This window comes from Mustela erminea, chromosome 3, assembly GCF_009829155.1.
Source record: "Mustela erminea isolate mMusErm1 chromosome 3, mMusErm1.Pri, whole genome shotgun sequence".
Lineage (NCBI taxonomy): Eukaryota > Metazoa > Chordata > Mammalia > Carnivora > Mustelidae > Mustela > Mustela erminea.
The window spans coordinates 45,674,758-45,694,555 of NC_045616.1; the positions used below are offsets into that span (position 1 = coordinate 45,674,758).

General features: G+C 35.8%; 1 long non-coding RNA gene across 1 annotated transcript in view; it reads right to left on the bottom strand.

Annotated features, from left to right (window-relative positions):
* The window catches only part of LOC116586117, a 282,787-nt gene that overhangs the window by 97,028 nt on the left and 165,961 nt on the right, over window positions 1–19,798 (bottom strand). Inside the window, exon 6 of the long non-coding RNA XR_004283898.1 lies at window positions 9,131–9,280. This is a non-coding gene — a long non-coding RNA (uncharacterized LOC116586117). The remainder of the gene's footprint in view (window positions 1–9,130; window positions 9,281–19,798) is intronic.

Sequence of the window (19,798 nt, forward strand, 5' to 3'; positions counted from 1 at the left end):
TGCTGAAAACAAATTAGTTAGTATACATATTGATTCTGTTTCTCTGCAGAAAGCTGACGGATACAGAACCTGTGAGCTAACAGGAGGAGCTATGAATAGATACCCCTGTTCATGTTGAAGTACACTTCTAAGAACTTCCCTTAAACTTGGGAGGATTCCTAGAGAAAACCAGAACACAGCTTTCTCCTATGTTTGGCTATGTATACATAGGGACCAGTGCACTAGATACCTTTTCTATACCTTTTTTTCTTTTTTCTTTTTTGCCTCATTTAAAATATGTAATTGTATTGTACTAAAGGCAAGGTCTCATAATTCTGTCTCAATGTTTTTAACAAATAAATATTTATGGTAGAATAAGGTTTTTGGTTATATGAATCCATTATCTTTGACAATATATCTTGGCACTTAGGCATTTTGTTTCAACAAAATTTTCCATTACTGTTCCTGTTCTCTGTGTCCGAAACACAAAAGTGTTTAGGTTTAGATATGTTGTTATAATTACACGTAATTAGATCATTCAAGGTAATTGAAAACCAGTAATTCTTCCAGGACGAAGAAAACATTTCGTAGAAAATTTTGCACAAAACTTAACAAAACTCTTGAATTGTGAAAAGTGGAAAATGCTGATCAATAAGGATCTTGTAAATATTACTAGCTTGAAACAACTGAACAAGAGGGCTCTTCAGGCACAAAGATGGTTTCTTGTAGCATGCTTTTAGAATCCCAAATATTGAAAGGCATCTATAATATTTTAAATTATTCTTTTATGTAGAAAAAGTTCCATCATGTCAACTAATTTTTCATCATAGAGTGTTTAGAAATTTCAGAAAGCCTGCAGTTATACTGATCATGTTCTGTCCATCCATTCAATGTGACTAAAGTTAATAATGACTCTTAGTTGAACAATCTCACTTCCCTGCTCTATAGCAGATTATATACTTTCTAGATTCACATTAGTTTATATTAAAAAAAAGGAAAAGTACTAGATTATAACAAACAAAATAGGCAATAAAATGCTAGTTTAATTAAAATCTATATCACAGATTTTTAAATATAAACTTCTGACTAACCTTAGTATTATCTAGGGTAATTGATCTCAATCTCTCTCTCTTTTTTCAAAGATTTTTATTCATTTGACACAGAGAGAGACGGAGCACATGCACAGCAGAAGGAGGGGGAGAAGCAGAGCTCCCCGCTGAGCGGGGAGCCTGATGCAAGACTTGATCCCCCCAGGCCCTGGGATTATGACCTGAGTGGAAGGCAGACACTTAACTGACTGAGCCACCTAGGCACCCTAAATATCTATCTTTTGAAAACAGAATGTGAGACAAATGTAGAAATGGTACTGGATAAGAGGACTGATATTTACAGTCATTTTCACTGCTTATTTTTATTAACATTCATTCTGCTATGTTCTCAGAGCCCTAGTGAAAAAAAAAAAAAAAAAAAAGAAGATATGCCTAATTTCTAAGCTGGTACTAACTTATAATTGGATCCAAAAAAATATTATTTCTGATACAAAAAACAATATATTACAGTGGTTAAGTCAACCAGATCTGGTTATGAATCCTACCTCCACCACTTTCCAGCTATGTGACTGCAAAATTAACCATTATAGGCTTCAGTTTCTCCATATATAAAATAGGGATAGTAAGCTTACTCACTAAGTCATTATAATGACAAAGTATTATACATATAGATTTTTAAATAACTGTACATACAAAAAGAGACACTTAGCACGACACTTGACCAGTAGCACATGCTTTATAAATGGTACATAATGTCCTATTTTAGAAATTGCCTTCTCTCAAAATCATTAAAATTCTATTCTTAAAAAAATGTATCTTCTTGTTCAATATACTTAAAAATTAACTAGCATTTAAAATGTCTGGTTACATTAATGCTCACCATGAAACGTAAAACACAAAAGTTAATTGTGTAGTTTTTTAGTGATAAGCAACAGAAATGTACTAAATGAGAAAATGAATTTCTGGGTATCAGATAGTCCCAAAAGCCTTGGAAAAAATCAGGAGTTAGGCAGTTCTGAGGGTCTAAGTAGCAGAAGCTAATGATTTTTCTCTTTCCCCCGTTTAGGATTTTGCTGCTACAATGATTTCATTCCAAGTATTTCAATCATTTTGTCACTCAAGATTCAAATTCCAAGAGATGATGTCTCATTGGTCTAGATCTGTTGAGAAAAAGTAGACCTTTAGCTACAGTCCCACTTGTGTTTTGCCTGCCAAAGCAAAGTCCAAAGGCTGTTATAAGGGAAGGAGAAACCAATGCAAAGGAGAAAACATATACTTTCTATGTACAAAGGCACTGTCTTTTATTGTTCCTCATAAATCATATGCCCTGATAACTTTGCATAATTACATATTTTGGATAAATTATAAGGGTCAAGAACTATGTTAATTCTTTAATGCCCCCAAACACACATATACACACACTCACAATAATAGTAGAGAACCTAGAATTGTAAGTAAACATGCAATACTCTCAAATACGTTGACATCTCCTGGAAGTGGTAATGACAAACTTCCATTTCTACTTGTACATTAGGAGTGCATTGGGAAAATCTGCTCTCTTTCCTTAGCTCCTTTTTCCACCTTTCCTGGTCTTTGCCACTTTGGTTTCTGAGAGTGGCAGTAATGTTAGCAGGATCTTCCAGTACCAAATAGTCATAAGACGGGGTTTTGAGGTAAGGAATAATGAATGAGAGGCACCCTGAACCTCCACAGGTGCCCATGCTCCTCTGTTGACACGGGGAGTATACTAGAGATGCTAATCTACTTGACACTTCTGATGAATGGTAAAAGTGATTCAATCACTTTTCAATTCAAACACTATCCAATTTAGTCTGTTTAACTTCTCAATTATAGAGATCTTGAAACTTTTCCAGTAGGAACAATTAAATGAAAATCTTTCTTCTTTGAAAAAACATCAGTAGGCTACTACAAAGAATTACATCAATGTATACTTACCAAGTGGTGACTTACTTCAGGCTAATTTCTTTTTTTATTTTAAAGATTTTTTATTTTTTATTTATTTGACAGAGAGAGAGATCACAAGTAGGCAGAGAGGCAGGCAGAGAGAGAGAGAGGAGGAAGCAGGCTCCCTGCTGAGCAGAGAGCCCGATGCGGGACTCGATCCCAGGACCCTGAGATCATGACCTGAGCCGAAGGCAGCAGCTTAACCCACTGAGCCACCCAGGCGCCCAGGCTAATTTCTTTTAAGTTATATATAATTCTAAAAAAAGCTGGTTAACATCTTCCCAAAATTTGTAGCAGAATGAAAGCAGTATATTCAGTCAATGAGATTTTTTTTTTTTAATTGTCAAAGGTATACTGAGAACAACAAAGAAGTGACAAAGAACAAAAACTGCTATGAAAATGCACTGAAACATCAAAGCAAATGCCTTGCACACTTCAAAATGTTCTTCTGAACTATATTACATTACAGTATAATAACTGACATTTGTAATAATAACCCTAAGTCCTTAAGAATTCTATTTAAGTTAAAAAGGATGTGATATATTTTAGAAAGATGTGCAAGAAAAAATTCTTTGAAAGGCTGAATATAAAAGGGGTAAACTTGGGGAATTTTTAAAATATATAATATTTTCTTTTTTTAATTTTTTAAAAGATTTTATTTATTTATTTGACAGAGAGAGATCAGAAGTAGGTTGAGAGGCAGGCAGAGAGAGAGAGGTAGAAGCAGACTCCCCACTGAGCAGAAAACCCTATGTGGAGCTCAATCCCAGGACCCTGAGATCATGACCTGAGCCAAAAAAGAGGCTTTGAGCCACCCAGGTGCTCCTAAAATATATAATATTTTCAAAAAATAAAAAATATATATATAATATTTAGCTCTCAAGATTCTGGATAATGGGGCTCCTGGGTGGCTCCGTGGGATAAAGCCTCTGTCTTCGGCTCAGGTCATGATCCCAGGGTCCTAGAATCGAGCCCCACATTGGGCTCTCTGCTCAGCAGGGAGCCTGCTTTCCTTCCTCTCTCACTGTCTACTTGTGATCTCTGTCAAATAAATAAATAAAATCTTTAAAAAAAAAAAAAAAAAGACAATAGCTTTGTTTTTCATTCATGCTACCTGCCTATTGTGGCTTGTCTAGGACTCCATTCTTGGTAGAATGATGGACCATCTGTTGTCTGCTATGAAGCTGGCTACCATGCAGAAGGAAGAAAAAGATGGTGATTTATGCTCTCTCTCCTTCCTGGAGGTCATGTGGCCATGACCTCTTTCAAGGAGAAGTACAAACCTACCATGTACTAAAATGAGGAAACCAAAATATCGGTGAACAGCCCTAATAACTGTTAGGCACAATCAAGTAACTAGAAAGTAAGGGAGGAGAGTTCAAACTCAGGCATCCTAAAAACAATGAGTTGAGAGTAAATACTAGAGAAGTCTCTAAGCTGTGTGTACCTATCAAGGAGAGGAGTAGGGGAAGACATCCTTTAGAGAGTTTTTTTCTCTCCTTGCAAAAGTGTTTTTAACAGATCTTGCTTAAATGTCGTCATGTTGGAGAAATCATAGTTTCAAGGCAAACTTGCCCTGTGTTCAAGTCATGGAATTAACAGATATGCTTAATAAAAATGGGAGGGGGTACCTGGGTGGCTCAGTGGGTTGCAAGGGTGGTTCAACATCTGCAAATCAAAAATGTGATATACTACATAAATACAAGAAAGGACAAGGACGATATGATGCAGAAAAATCATTTGATGCAGAAAAAGCATTTGATAAAGTATGCCATCCTTTCTTGATTAAAACTCTTCACAGTGTGAATATCATAAGAGGGATCTATGAAAAGCCCACAGAGAATATCATTTTCAATGGGGAAAAACTGAGAGCTTTTTCCCTAGGGTCAGGAACATGGAGGGGATGTGTCCACTATCACCACTGCTGTTCAACATAGTACTAGAAGTCCTAGCCTCAGCAATCAGATAACAAAAAGAAAAAAAAGGTATCCAAATTGACAAAGAAGAATTCAAACTATCACTCTTTGCAGATGACATCATATTCTACAGGGAAAACCCAAATGACTCCACCCCAAAATTGCTAGAACTCATACAGGAATTTAGCAAAGTGGCAGGATATAAAATCGATGTGCAGAAATTGGTTGTATTTCTATATACTAACAATGAGGCAGAAGAAAGAGAAATTAAGGAGTAGGTCCCATTTACAATTGCACCCTATAAGATACTTAGGAATAAACCTAACCAGAGACACAAAGGATCTGTACTCAGAGCACTACACAACAGTCATGAAAGAAATTGAAGAAGACACAAAGAAATGGGAAGAGGTTCCATGCTCATGGATTAGAAGAACAAATATTGTGAAAATGTCTATGCTACCTAGAACAACCCATGCATTCAATGCAATCCCTACCAAAATACCATCAATTTTTTTCCACAGAGCTGGAACAATAATCCTGAAATTTGTATGGGACCAGAAAAGACCCCAAATAGCCAAAGAAATGTTGGAAAAGAAACCAGAACTGGTGGTATCACAATGCTGAAGCTCAAGCTCTATTACAAAACTGTGATCATCAAGCCAGTATGGTACTGGCACAAAAACAAACACATAGATCAATGGAACAGAATAGAGAACCCAGAAATGGACTCTCAACTCTATGGTCAACTAATCTTTGATGAAGCAGAAAAGAATGTCCAATGGAAAAAAGACAGTCTCTTCAACAACTGATGTTGGGGAAATTGGACAGCCACATGCAGAAAAATGAAACTGGACCATTTCCTTACACCATACACAAAAATAGACTCCAAATGGATGAAAGACCTCAATGTGAGAAAGGAATCCATCCAAATCCTTGAGGAGAACACAGGCAGCAACCTCTTTGACATCAGCCGCAGCAACTTCTTCCTAGAAACATTGCCAAAGGTAAGGGAAGCAAGGGCAAAAATGAACTATTGGGACCTCATCAAGATCAAAAGCTTCTGCACAGCAAAGGAAACAGTCAACAAAACCAAAAGACAACTGGCAGAATGGGAGAAGATACTTGCAAATGACACATCAGATAAAGGGTTCGTATTCAAAATCTATAAAGAACTTATCAAACTCAACACCCAAAGAACAAATAATCCAATCAAGAAATGGGCAGAGGATATGAACAGATATTTCTGCAAAGAAGACATCCAGATGGCCAACAGACACATGAAAAAGTGCTCCACATCACTTGGCATCAGGGAAATACAAATCAGAACCACAATGAGATACCACCTCACACCAGTCAGAATGGCTAAAAATTAACAAGTCAGGAAAAAACAGATGCTGGCGAGGATGCGGAGAAAGGGGAACCCTCCTACTCTGTTGGTGGGAATGCAAGCTGGTGCAGCCACTCTGGGAAACAGCATGGAGGTTCCTCAAAAAATTGAAAATAGAGCTACCCTATGACCCAGCATTCGCACTACTGGGTATTTACCCCAAAGATACAAATGTTGTGATCCAAAAGGGCACCTGCACCTCAGTCTTTACAGCAGCAATCTCCACCATAGTCAAACTATGGAAAGAGCCCAGATCTCCATCAACAGATGAATGGATAAAGAAGATGTGGAGATATATATATATATACACGCACACATTGTGTGTATGCATACACACAATGGAACACTACTCAGCCATCAAAAAAATGAAATCTTGCCATTTGCAACTACATGGATGGAACTAGAAGGTATTATGCTAAGTGAAATAAGTCAATCAGAGAAAGAATTACCATATTATCTCACTGAGATGTGGAATTTAAGAAACAAGGCAGATGATCATAGGGGAAGAGAGGAAAAAATGAAATAAGACAAAACCAGAGAGAGAGAAAAACCGTAAGAGACTCTCAATCATAGAAAACAAACTAAAGTTTGCTGGAGGGGAGAGAGTGGGGTATGGGGTAACTGGGTGATAGACATTGGGGAGGGTATGTATTGTAATGAGCACTGGTATTATATGGAGACAAATGAATCAGAGACCTGTACTCCTGAAACAAATAAGGTAATATGTGTCAATTAAATGAATTTACATTTTTTAAAAAAATACAAAGTTATCTTTTGGGACCAATCACTTAACTCTTAGGATCTGCTTTTGGATCCTAAGATTTAGGGCTTGATTTGACCTCAGATTTAGGGCTTATCTACAGTAAAGAACAAGTTCCTTCTATTCCAACAATATTCATTGGGGAACTGAAAATTTTTAAATTTTTCTCATCACTATCTGTCAGAGGTCCAGTCCGGGAAGGACTGCACCACAGGTTAAACAGCTAAGCTAAAACATCACTGGACACTCTGACAGACTATTACCTCTTTTCTTCTGCTAAGGTTTTACATTACCCATGACAAACCCTATTAATTGATAAGACAAGGGATGGCAAAATTGACTAAAATTCTAAGTTCCTAAAAGCTTGTAAGTTAACAATTAAAACAGAAAAGTTAGAGAAAAAAATGATGGCCTCCAAATTGAGAGTACAAAAGCAAGAAGACAAATGACACGTGTCTGTGTGTAGGTGTGACATGTGTCTGTGTGTAGGCATGACAATGCATCCTGTGTGCATGACATACAGTACAGGAAAAATAAGATAAGTAAAACCTGATGTCTGCCATCAAAATGCTTATCAAATTGGGGGGTGCAAAATATAAAAGCTTATTACCTCATTATACTGAGGCAGTGAGTAGTAAGTAGAGTGTGTGGTTCAGAAGCATATGCAGCGTAGAGCCCTGGACTTGGTTTCAAATTTCTAATTTGTATACAAAGAATGAGTATAGCATTCTGGTAAGTGCTTGAGCTTTGGATTTAGACAAATATATCAGGGTTCAACCTGAGAAAGAGAACTAGTAGGAGATAAATATTAAGAGATTTGTTGCAAAGAATTGGTTTGTGTGATTATGGGGAGGCTAGGCAAGTCTGAAATCCAAAGGGCAGACCATCAGGAACCACAGGCTGCAACTCACAAGCAGGTGAAGCTACAGGCCTCAGGCAGAGCTTCTTCAAGGAAGCTTCAGCTCTGGTCTTCTGGCCTTTCAACTGACTGATTTTGGCCCATGTAGATTACCTAGGATAATCTACCTTACTCAAAGTCATCTGATTAGGGACTTTAATCACATCTACAAAATACCTTCACAGCAACACCAGACTAGGTTTCACTGAATGCTACAGTGGGAACTGAAGCCTACCCAAGCTGACACATCAAACTGACCATCATAACAAACCTGATTAAGTGCCCAACACTATCACTTCCTTGCTAAATGACCTTATGAAAATTTCTAAATTTCTTTAAATCCTATTTCATCATCTGAAAAGCTGTAAGGGCAACTTCTCATAGAATTGTTGTGAAGATTAAATAGATCCAGGTAAAGTGGGCCTAGCAATGTGCCTGGTATACAATAAATATTCAGTAAATATTACTCATTATCATCATCCACACTATCTGGGTGATATTGAGCAAGTCAACCCCTTTTTCTGAGCTTCAGTTTCCTCGCCTGTAAAATCAGAATATTAATAACTATAATTCATGGGAGTGACATGAATATTAAATGAATATAAGTTAGAGGTGATATTTTTAATTGTGCCAAAGGTATGTTATCTGCTTAGCAAATTATAGACACCTATATTTTTCAAAACCCATTTTAAAAAACAATTCTCTTAAAAATTCACCCAACAATTATAACCATAGAAGTTTGAATCATAGAAGTTGGATGAAAAAATTCACCCAACAATTATAACTATAGAAGTCAAGTTCATAATGGTTTCTTATATATCACAATACATCTTCAGGTTAATAAGTGGAAATTCATAAGATTCCCACAGGTACAAACACTCATACACACATACATACACACCTACCCCACACACATAATTTATAACTTATGAATACTATCAAAACAGGACATGTCAGGGAAAATATTTTAGGATATTATACTAATATTAATTTAATTATACCTTTATTTTAAAAGTGATTTTAGAGAAGTTATGGTTTAGTTGTCTTAGTCTGGAGTAAATCTACTTAAGTTAGAATCCCAGCTCCATTGCTTTCTAGTTGAATGAAATCAGGAAAGTCACTCAGCTTCTCTCCACATCAATCTTCTCATCTTTAAGATGAGGGTAGTAACAGTACCTTTACAGGATGTTGTGAGGATTTAAGAAGCTGATACCTATAAAGTGCTGGAGCTTCCTGGTATAGAGGCGTCAGCTCTCTGAAAATATCACTTCACGTTCTCCTGGAATGTCAGCAGGATGGCTTCCTGTGTGAAATACTACACTGGTCCTGTAGATTAAAGGAAAATGCTGTTAGATATTTACAATATCTTACCAATTAAAATTAATGTGTTCCCCTATGAAAGACACTTTGGCGTAGCTATTCCATCTATATACATCTTCTTTTTCTTGAGAGTTTATCCCACAGATATACTTACATTGCAGCAAAAGATAGAAAACAAGTGATTATCAATAGGAGAATGTATTCTTTTTTATTATGGTGTACAACACAGCTATAAAAAGGAATAAAGAAGCTTCCTATATATTGATATACAAATATATATAAGATAGCAGATGAAAAAAGCAAAGTATAAAACTGTGTGAAATGGAAATGGAAGCCAAGATTATATATATTCTTGTCTGTTTGCATTTACATAAAGAAATTCTAGAAGGATACAAAAGAAACTAATCAAGTGGGCACCTTATTGAATATTTTATTTATTTATTTGTCAGAGATAGAGCACAAGCAGGGGAAGGGGCAGAGAGAGAGGGAACTCCATCTCAGGAACCCCAGGATCATGACCTTAGCTGAAGACAGATGCTTACCTGACTGAGCTACCCAGGCGTCCCTCAAATGGGCACCTTGTGGTGGTAGGACTTAGATAGGACCCAGGTGAACAGTGAACAAGGCACAGAGCAGAACATTTCACTATATGCCTATTTACATTTTTATTTTTGAACCATGTGAATGTGCTCCCTATTTAAAAATACATGTTGATAGAAGTCAATGTACCTGTTGTGTCACAGACAACACCAAGACTTAATAATTATTTATTCTTGAAGATCTATCTACAGGTCAGCTGAGACTCAGCTGATCTAAGCTGGGTTCCATAGACAGGCTGTGCTTCTCATTCAGATCCACAGATCTGCTCCCTGTGCCTCTCATTCTCCTTGAACCAGCAGAAACAAGAAGCACAAGATGACTAATGGAAGCATACAAGCCGTCTAAAGTCTTAGGCTGAAAAATGACACAACTGCTGCTCATATATCATTAGCCAGAACACGTGAAGGATTGAGGAACTACCTTATGCCCACAAGGAAGCCATGGCAGGAGTGCAGATGCAGGGATGGGTCTATGATTCATTCTATCACACCTGTTAGTAACTACAGACATCCTGAATATTCTAAAACTAGAACTGTGAATCACAGGTCTAAGGAGTAGCAAAAAGCAGGCATAACTTTCCCGAAGATTGAATACTCCATGAATGTCATGTCTTGTCTTGATGATTCAGTCATCACCATCCATCTGGATCATGAAGGAAATCGAATGAAATGAAAGGAAGACAAACTTATGAACTCACAGGACCAGAAGAGACTTTGGACCACACTTTAGCCAACACATTTTGCAGCTTAGGCAACTGAGGCCTGGATAAATTAAGTACAGTTGGGATACACAAGAAACTGTAAGTTAACTTGAGCAAAAACAAGAGGCACTAAAAAGAGCTGTAAGCCCTAAATATACTTATTATTTATTGGGGTAAAGAACAATCATAAAAATCTTAAGAGGTACATCAAAGATTTTGTTAAATGCAGATCCACTAGATTGATGAAAGTTCCCTACAGTCCACGTGAAGGACTAAGCCAGGAAATAAAGAAGGAAAACCACAGTGACATTAACTAAAAACAGCACCCACAATCATAAATCAGAACAGATTTCATGCATACAAAGGAATTGTGATTTATAGATAGAACTCAAACATACATGAATAATAAAAGCATATTATATATTTTGAAAAATTTTATTAGATTTTTTTTTTACTTAAAAGAGTGCAAAGCCGTACAAAAAAATAAATCTCCATCCTTTACCAGACAACCATGCCACCTGCCCCACCCAGAGCAAAATATTGTTAGTAATTTCTTATATATTTCTCCATAAATGTACCATGTTTATAAAGATAAAAATACAGGTCATTTGCATCTTAAGTATGTATTTCTGAAGACCTGGCATAATTCAAACCTATTTTCCAAGAAAACTGTTAAAGTATAATGAGTATCATTTTTTTAACCAGTTCAAATGACAAGGCATTAAAAACAATTTATAATTCACTGTCTACTAGCTTGAAGAATTATGCAATTCTTAACTAATTATTTTTAATTTGGGTAAACTCATAATATTTTATTTATATGGAAATGCAAAGGACATAGAATAGCCAACAGTCTAGAAGAACAAATTTGGCAGAGTCATACTACCTAATTTTTGAGACTTACAGTATAGCTATTGTCTTAAAACAATATGGTACATGGGTGTAAGGATAGGTGAATAGATTAATGGAACAGAACATACATATTCCTGAGGGTTTTCTCACACTAATAATTATGACTTAGCTGAGAATTCACTAAAATGACTAAATGTTTTTCATATTTATCCATGTCAGCCTCACCCTCATTTTGCTTAGCTGATGATCTGGAACAAACACAGGACTTTACATTTATCACTACTACATTGTATCTTATTAGTCATTGCTCTTCTTTTTAGCTAAGATCTTTCTGGATTTTCACTCTGTAATATATTCTAATATATTCTCTATCTCTTCATGCTTCTTACTGTCTGTGAATTTGGCAATCTTGTTATTTAGCACTCTTTTGGTTATAATTAGTAAAGATTCAATTAAAACTGAGTAAGCCAAAGAGAAAAATGTATTGGCTTGCATGATCAAAAAGTCCAGGGTAGATTCAGATACAAAAGAATCCAGGTAATCAAATAATATCACCTGGGTACTCATCCTCTCTCAGCATCATTTTTCTCTTTATGGACTTCAGCCTTTGTCCCAATGTCTCAGCAAAAGATTTAAGTCTATCTCTCATTGGCCTGAAATGAATCATATGCCCTTCTCAAACCAATCAGTGCAGTCAGGAGATATAGTTCTCTGATTGTCCTTATCTGAATATCACATTCATTCCTGAAGCCATGGATGATGTAAGCCTCCCTTCAGTCCTGTGGACTGGGAAGTGAAAAGGGGGAAAGGTGATTTCCCAAGGAAAACATGGCACTGTAATCAGGTTGTAAGGGGATGGACACCACAGAAAGGAAAAATAAGATATTTACATTACAGGACTCATCTAGAATGCTGACAGAAAAAACAAACAAACAAACAAACAAAACACAACCCAACACTGCTAGATATGGCCAAATGAAAGGATAAATAAAAGGCTTACAAACATAAAGATACTGATAAAGATAAAGATATAAAGATAAAGATAAAAAGAAGTTTATCAAAAATAATCAATTTTTATATTTGATTTTAAAGTATGGTGCCAGGAGAATTAAGTGGACATTGTTAGGTCTAAAGGAAGTAGAATTATTATCACTTCCATATGCTCAATACTGGTTAAGATTTAATTGCCCTGTTCTATTTATATTGAATCCAAAAACTGGAAAAGGCCTATGTCTCAAACAGCCAGGACACCACTATAACAAAATGTCATAAGCTGATCTTCAGCTTAAACGACAGATATTTATTTCTCACAGTTCTAGAAGGTGGGAAGTCCAAGATCAACGTTCCAGCAGAGTTCATCCTTGATGAGTGCTCTCTTCCTGGCTTGTAGGCAACTGCCTGAGAAGGGTGCCCATGTGGCCTTTCCTTATTGTGTGCTCATGGGAGAGAAAGCTAGCTCTCATGTCTTTTCCTCTTTTTATAAGGGTGTTAATTCCATCATGGGAGACCGCACCTATAACCTCATCTAAAAGTCCCCCCACAAACCCCCATGAAATATTATCACATTGGTGGGGGTAGTGCTTGAACATAAGAATCTTGACAGGTCACAAACATTCAGTCTCTAACAGTACACAAAATAGCTGTAACCAAGTTCAAAAGTCAACAGAATGGCCCAAAGAAAAGAAGTTTATCTAGCTGTTATTCACACAATGAAAATAAACAGAACTAAGGTAGTCGATCCAATCATGGACCCAGAAATAGCATTCCTCTTAGTGAAGCTTAATCTGCAAGTACACAGAAGAATATTCTCCGCACCACCTCCAGTGTTTTTCACTTGGACCAGGAACTAATATTAAAGTCAACAAATGAGGAAAAAGGCCTCCAAAGGTTTTATTAAACTCAAATGTCCCATAGGCAGGAAGTCAAAGCACAAGAGATTATACTTAATGCAAGCAAACTGGTCAATTAATTGAAGAATATGACACCCAAACCACCTTTTAAAATCCACAAGAATATCAGATAAATACATGATTGAGGGAAACTGGAAATTCAAGATACAAAATGGGTGATGCCAAAAAAGAAAAGAAAATTACAGGTTATTATACCAATTAGAGCTTTTAAAATATGTTTTAGCTTAGATATTTAGCTATTGCAGGGCTGCCGTTTTCATTTGCTGGATCTACTGAGAGAAAACAAGGTATGAGTTTCCTACAATGTCTAGTTTTTGTAATACAAAAAGGGATCTTAAATGTATAGAAAGTAATAAGGAAATTAGTAAACCTACCCTAAAACATGCTACCAACCCCAGTTCAATCACTATATGCCCATCTTAGTGTTGCTTCAGGGTCAACCATCCTGAAGTTTACACTTTGATGTTTAGTGCCTACTATGATGAAGAAACAGGAGATACCACTATCTTTGGTGCCCCAGGATAAAGTTATACTCCTCCCCCTGACAACAGAGGGCTTGATTTCTAAGTCTCAGTCTACCACTAGATCAGTAGGTAAATCACTTAATCCCTATAAAACTAAACTACCATTTAGCCAAATTGATGGAGAGGAAAAGGGGAGCAATAATGCCTGACTATAAATAATGCATCATTTTGAAGAAGTGGCCTAGCCAGATACGCTCATTTATTACACGAACCCCCACTAGTCCTATACAATTTCTAATGCAGTCTGCTCTTACTGGTTTGGGATGCTTAAGTGGGGGTAAAGAGATTAACTTTAATAATTATAATCCAAAACTAATTAGAGCAGTCATTGGAAAAATGTCAACCACTTAATCTTAAATGGGGATATTCATTCACTATTTAAAAAATTGCAAATTTCCATGAAAAAGAATAAGTTCACTGGTAATACTGAATAATTCAAAATGTAAGGCAAATATGTATAGAAAAGATTTATTAACAGTAATGTAATATTTTATTTTTCATAATCTGTTTTGAAAATCAGTAATGAAAACATTTTTTATATTTTGACATTAATTTTATTGTACTATATTTAATATATGATATGCATCACAGTGTACTCTTTTCTTTCCTTCATCTTTCATATTTCTGCAGTTTAATATTTAAGACTTTATCTTCAGAATAAGTTTTAGATTTACAGAAAAATTGTGAAGAGTTCCCATGTGCCATATACCCAGTTTCCCCTATTATTAACACTTTTACATGTTTTTAGTTTTATCTCCATTTGATTCTTATTTTTAATCAACATACTAATATATTTGATAGTATGACCAAATAGTACCAAAAAGCTGATAATCAACTTCAACAGATCTAGCTGCATCCTTCCCCATGAATAACCACTTTTATCCTTTAACTATTTCTTCTAGTTATTTAACTTCTGTGCTTCTAAATAATATATTTATGCCTAAATCCCTTAAACTATCAATATTAGAAGTTTAATAATATTTTTTCCAAATGTTCCATCATAGTGATCACCATCCCATCAAAATTAACTGCCAAACAGTCTAGTGTAATCAATTACTCCATCCATTTCATTTCTTCCCACTGTTTCCATTATGGAACTTGTATCCTCTTGCTATAGTCTGCAGGTGGTAGCTCCCTAGGCTCAACGCAAAGCTGAAACTTCCTTCATCAATCACCCAAGTTGGATACCCTTTATCTTGGGCCTTGGAACTTCTTGATCTCTCTTGGGTTGCACCCTCAATTTGTTGGAATAGATCTTCCAGTCACTTCCTGAGACAAGACTCCAAGGAGGATTTTTTTAAAACTTCTTTTATCAAAACCTTCTCTGTTCTACCCTCACGATTGATTGATTAGCTGAATACAGAACTCTAGGCTGAAAAGTAGTTTTTCTCAGAATTCTAGTGACATTACTTTGTTGTCTTTTACCTTCTAAAATTTCCACTGAGATGTATTATGCCATTCTATTAGCTATTGTATGTGACGTGGTCTCACAACATTTCTTCTTTAATTCTAGAGTGCTGAAATTTTATCAAGATTTGCTTTAAAAGTGTTCCTTTTCATTTACTGTGCTAGGCACTTCATTGGGCCCTTCCGAAGTGGAGACTCATGTTCTAGCATCTTAGTCTTTGCTTTCTATCTGCTAAAATGGTGCTGAATCTCTCCTCCACTCATAACTCCATGCCCACATTTTACCAGAAATCCTGTGAAGTAATATTTTAAATGTATAGTCAACTCGATTATTAATTTTAATGACATGTATATTGATTTTGGGACGTGGTCTAAAACTTTGGAATGTATTAACAATAACAATACAGCAGAGCCTTTTAGTAATCTTCTTTCTTCCCATAATGCAGACCCCATAAAGCTCTAGAGCATGGCAACACGGCCAAAATCCAGAACATTTTCTGAAACCAAGACCAACTTACATTTTATAACTCATCTTTGATATGCAAAGAATTCTAATGTGCTATATTTAAATGTTGGTTTGCTCTGTATGTGTGCCACCCCTTCTTCTTACTCTATTTTAAAAGCTGGAGCTGTCCTAATTTGTGAGTATGAAAAAGAAAAAAAAAAGACTACTGTATTTGGACTTGCTATTTAAAACGCCTCAATGTAATTCTCTCCTTCATGTGTGTTTTGGAATTTTCCCCTATTAAAAAGCTTATCAGGGTCAAGATCTGAGAATTAAAAGGAAAGGAAATGTGGTTTACTGGAAGCTTATAACTGGTCACTTAAAAACTCTTTTCTAGTCTTTAAATAATGATTTGAAATAAATTCCATCCAAATTTTCTTTAACTAAGTAACCAAACACCATCAACACACCTAAATTATCTAAGAGGAACTACCTTTTAAATAATCTCTCTCAAGTAAAATGCTTGTGATTTTTTAATTGTGAAATAAATACAGTTTATGCAAGTAATTGCAGTGAGAATATTTATAAATATTTGATAAGATTTGAAATTAACTTTAAGAACTGACACTGAATGTCAATTCAGTAAAAAGGTATTTTATTACTGTAAGTAAGATCAAGTTCTCTCTGGAGTTAAAATAGATCTCTAAAATATTTGAGGTGTCAAAGATAAATACATATTGTAACATGATTAGCAGCAGCTTCAGGTTTTTGTGGCAAATAAAAGCCAGTGCTCCTCGCACTTAAAAGTGTTTAGTAACACCTTACCAAATGTAGTGGACATCTGTTGTTTGTGTCTTCCTGGCATCCTCTAGGGACCTGTTCTTCTTTCACCCCATGTGGCTCTGGAGAATTTGTCAATCAGAGGGCTTTACTCTGACTTAACTTCATGAACTGGGACAGCTCCTGGGCTAGTCGATCTTTATACCTTCTGCTATTCACAGATTGGTACATGGGGGTGAACATATGACCCAAGCAGAACCAATCAGAGACCCCCGATGAGAGGTTGTATATGGACCCCAAAGATTCTCTCTTCCTCTCACCTTAACTTATAAAAGACCAGAGGAGTCTGGGGGTGCCAGTGTCAGTGGCCATCACTGACTACCACACACAGAGAATCTGCTAGAGAATGGTGTCAATACGCTGAGAAATACTGAATTAAGTGAGAGAAGTCAAGAAAGCCTAGAAATCTGTTGACTCCCTGGATTCAGCATGCTAAGGCCCCTTCCACATTGGGACTTTCTAGTTAGAAGAGCTAATAAATTCTTTTTTTTCTTGAGACAATTTGAGTTGAATTTCTGTCTGTTGCAACCAACCAAGCATCCTGACCAATAGACAAAGGTAAGGCCTTTTCACAAAACACAATGCATAGTTAAGGCATACCTAAGTACATTTGAACTATGATTGCCCATAAATGGTACATTTGCCAAGTAAAGAATGGAACAGAATTTAAGCTTTTTTTTTTTTTAATAACCTTGCAAACAGTGCCACTACTCACATACGAGTGGCCACAAACTATCTACGGTCAAAAATAAAGCGAACATGTGTTTGGAGGTAAACAGGTGAGAATAAGATGATAAACTCAGGACAAAGGAGCACAGACACTCCCTAACCTGAAAATCTTTTCAAAAGTCAGAGGTTTCATGTCTGTACATTACACAAAAAAAACTATTAGATAATTTAGGTTCAAGTCTGAAGATACTGTTCAGAAAATGTAGTTCAGAAAATGTACTGAAGAATGTAACTCAGAAGCTGAAAGACGAGTCTTGAAAACAGGGACATGACATTGATTTATATCACATTCATGTTCTTGTACTACATTAAAATACTTCTTAACAAAATGTCTCATACTATGGCTTTGCTCTTTAGGAAAATCTGAAATATAAGAAATATCCATTATAATCTTCAACTCAATAAAGAGAATTATATAAACAATATCTATCAAGTTCTTTATGTAATCCCGAATGTTATATAACTTTTCTTTTTTCATCTCTTAGGGAACAAATACACTTTTTTTAACCACAGTGTGAAGAAATTTCATTGTCCAAAGGTAGGTTGCAGTTATATAGGTTGGAAGTTTTCTAACATGGAAATTCTCTCCTACAGAGCACATTCTGTAAGCTCATCTTTGGAATCATTCTCCTTCTTGTTTTATCTTCCCCAGTTAACTCACATGTCAGAAGAGATATGCATCTCTAGACCAGGGAAATCATAAAAGTAACATAAAATGTGCAGCATTATCTTCTAATGATTCATTTTCGCATTCCTCTCTATAAAAGCATCTGGTGGGGATCTTTTCCCTGTGGACACCAAAACCACCTCCTTGATTTTACCTCAGAGTCATTTTTTTTGAATGTCACCAGACCTTGAGTCAATGTGTTCCTGTGTTCTATACTCCTTAGTTATGTTATATTCCTCCCTAGATTATACTTGGAATTGGAAATCATATCATTCATTTTTATATCACTAATGCCTACCCTAAGCCAAGCTCTCAATTGAGGTCAGTTTTTAAGACAAGTAAGGACAACTAGATATCCACAGGCCCAATGATGAACTTAGACCCTTACTTCACATCATATACAAAAATTAACTTAAATGGATCACAGACTTAAATGTAAGAGCTACATAGAAAAAAATATAGGAGGAAATTTCTAAGACCTTAAGTAAGGGAAAAATTTTTAGATAGGACACCAACCCATAAAAGAAAAAATTAATAAACTGGACCTTAACAAACTTTAAAACTTCTGCATGGCAAAAGACAGCTTTAAGAAAAATTAAAAAGACAAGGAACAGACTATGAGAAAATACTCATAAAGCACATATCTCATGAAGAACATATGTCCAAAAATATACAAGTAACTCTTACAACTCAACAATAAAAAGATAATACCCCCAATTTTTTTTTTTTTAAGAGAGAGAAAGCGTGTGCACGTCAGTGGGGTGGGAGAGGAGCAGAGAGAGAGGAGAGAGAGAATTTCAAGCAGGCTCCACTCTCATCATGGAGCCCTATGCAGGGCTCAGTCTCAGGACCTGTAGATCATGGCCTGAGCCAAAACCAAGAGTTGGGCACTTAACCAACTGAGTTACCCAGGAGAGCCCCAAAAGACAGCCCAATTTAAAAATGGGTAAAATATATGAGTTGATATTTCACTACAAAGAAGATATGCAAATGGTTAATGGCTAATAAAGTCATGAAAAGATGTTCAACACCTGTAGTCATTAGAAAATGTAAATTGAAATAAGCATGAGATACAATTTCACATCCATTAGAATGGTTGTAATAAATAAGGCAGACAATAACAAATGTTGGTGAGGATGTGGAGAAATGGGACCCCTTACACATTGTGTGGGACCCCTCACACATTGCTAGTGAGAATATAAAATGCTACAAACACTTTGAAAAACAGTTGGGAAGTTTCTCAAAAAACTAAACATAAAACTACCAAATAACCCAGCAATTCCACTCCTAGATATAGACATAAGAAAAATTTTAAACATATGTCTACACCATGACTGGTATGGAAATTTTCATTTCAGAATAAAGAAATGTTAGTAATAGTCCCAAACCAGAAGCAACTTGAATGTCAATCAGACAGTAGATGGATATACTAAGTGTGGTATACCCATATAATGGAATACTATTTTGAAAATAAAAAGGAATAACTACCAACACATGCTACATCATACATAAACCATAAAAATGTTATGCAAAGAGAAAGAAGCCAGACACAAGAGACCACGTATTACATACTTTTATTTATATAAAGTGCCCCCAAAAGGCAAATTTATAGACATAAAACAGATTGGTAGTTGCCTGGGTCTGGGAATATTAATGGGAATAACTATAAATGGCCATCAGAGATCTCGTTGGGAAAATGAAAATGCTCTAAAACTAATTATGGTGATGGTTGCACCATTCAGTAAAGTTACTAACAATCATTAAATTGTTGGATTTAATGAAATGGACTTAGTTATATGTAAAGTACATCTCACCAAGCTGTTTTTTTTTTTTTTTTAAGATTTTATTTA